The sequence below is a fragment of the Lathyrus oleraceus genome, chromosome 7 (genome assembly GCF_024323335.1).
Source record: "Lathyrus oleraceus cultivar Zhongwan6 chromosome 7, CAAS_Psat_ZW6_1.0, whole genome shotgun sequence".
NCBI lineage: Eukaryota > Viridiplantae > Streptophyta > Magnoliopsida > Fabales > Fabaceae > Lathyrus > Lathyrus oleraceus.
In genome coordinates this window covers 287,521,509-287,522,987 of record NC_066585.1, presented here as the reverse complement: position 1 = coordinate 287,522,987, position 1,479 = coordinate 287,521,509, and positions in this window count along the sequence as shown.

Below are 1,479 nucleotides of genomic sequence, written 5' to 3'. Positions count from 1 at the left end.
TCAACTGAGGGCTAGGAGGTGGAGAAATGGTTTGAGACACTTCATTCACGTCCCAAAGAGGTTTATTCAACATGTCAAACTCATACCTTGAAGATTTTGAAGCCAGATCAAAAGTTTCCCAAAATGGAAAGTGACCTGTAATTTCAAGTTTCCAAAAATGGCAAGTTTTTGGACCAGCTTCAACTTGACTTTCCAACATCATAGAAGCTTCAAATGGAATTTTGTCCAACATGAAAGTTGAATATCGTTCTCTCCCATTTCCAAAAAGTACAAGATCATGAATTTATGATGAATGGTTAAGGAGTTATGATCAAATCATTGCCAAGTGTGCTTGAAACTTCAAAATGCCATAACTTTTGACTCATAACTCCAAATTGAGTGCTCCTTTTTGCATAATTCTTCTCATGACATGAACTTTCAAAATCATTCATCACATTGCATGAAATTTCAAAATATGATCATTGGTGCATACATGTGATTTTTGGAGGGAAAATCATGAATACAAAATCGGTGCATCATGTGGACTTTTTAACCATTCCAACATGTTCATAATATGGTTTTAAGTGAAAATGCATGGCCATTGGTTACTGTTCACGTGGGATTGCATGCATGGGGTGAAAAAACCAATTTTTGTATAACACCTTATTTCTCACTAATCTCCAATTAACCAAAGCTTAATTAATTTTTCAGCATGATTAGGCAAGCATATAAAAGGTTAATCCTAACAGAATTTTCAGATTTCACAATTCTAGATCTAGATTGATTTTTATTGCATATTCTGCTTTTTTGATCCTCAATTGATAGAATTCAAGCCATTGATTGAAGAAATTGGTGAAGAATCAAGCAATTCAAATCATGAACATGAACATGGAGTTTTGAAGATTTAGCTAGATCCAAGCCATTCCAGGAGTTGACTTGTGCTTCAGAGTTGATAACAAGGTTGATAGAAGAGATTTGGATGCTTGCCAAGCCTTGAATTCACTACTGCCATTGTTGGAGCTTCAAGAAGGTGCAAGTTTCGAATCTTTTAATTCCTCTTTTTATGCACATAATCTTGTAGTTCGTTGCTTGCTGATTCCACTGGTATAAAGAACATGAAATTTGGTGCAATATTGATGGAGTTATGGCAAATTAAAGTTTGAATGTTCATTTTGTTTTCTCTTCGATTTGCATGATTCATGATGAATTAGAGTAAAATAATGGTGGATTTGAACTCCTCATGTTGTAAGCTTTCATTTGATGTACTCATGAGCGAAATCTGGAAAAAATTTCATGAACGTCACTGTTCATCCACCGTCTCAACAAAGGAGAGAGTGGTTTCCGCCGCTAGCGCCTCCGTCTGCAACATGTAGAGCTGGCTAGGGCTTCGTGTCCACGCAGACGCTTTCGTGGCGAGTTCATTGGTTCTCGCTGCTCCACATGCACATTGGAAGCTGACTGGGACGCCACGTCCACTGATACACTGCGTTTCAATTAGTG